Source organism: Rhagoletis pomonella, unplaced genomic scaffold (assembly GCF_013731165.1).
Source record: "Rhagoletis pomonella isolate Grant_MI unplaced genomic scaffold, Rhpom_1.0 Rhpom_scaffold_00001, whole genome shotgun sequence".
Lineage (NCBI taxonomy): Eukaryota > Metazoa > Arthropoda > Insecta > Diptera > Tephritidae > Rhagoletis > Rhagoletis pomonella.
Genome location: NW_023458555.1, coordinates 60,345,866 through 60,346,454, shown reverse-complemented (window position 1 = coordinate 60,346,454; position 589 = coordinate 60,345,866).

Sequence of the window (589 nt, the reverse complement as noted above, 5' to 3'; positions counted from 1 at the left end):
GATGGAACACAGCAACCACGATCCACGAGCGATCCAAGCCATAACTGACTATCAATATGGGGATGATTACGTTGATAGTTTCCGTTGCGCCTCCAGAGCCATGGAGATATCCAAACACGTTCGCGACATTCACAAATACGCTGGTTTCCAGCTTCGGAAGTTTAGGTCGAACTCCTTGGAGGTCGCGACTGCATTGGGTGGTGAAAACACAGCGTTGTCTATTATGTCGAAAAAAGCCATGGAATCTGGAAATGTTTTAGGAATGTTGTGGCAGCCGTCAAGCGACTACTTCACGTACCGTCTGGAGTTCCATGGAGTCGATTCATCACTGAGTATCGTTATGTCCATCTTCGATCCGTTGGGATTCCTGTGCCACCTCACCATCACAGCGAAATTGGTTATGCGCGAGATCTGGAAGCGAGATTTAGGCTGGGACGAGCCCATTCCTAATGAAATCAACGACATGTGGAATAATTTTCGGATGCAGTTCTAAATGTTCTAGAGTGTAAAGTGCCGCGTCACTATTTCAAGTTGGGTGAGCCAAAAAATCTACAATTGCATATTTTTGTCGACGCCACTTAAGACGCAT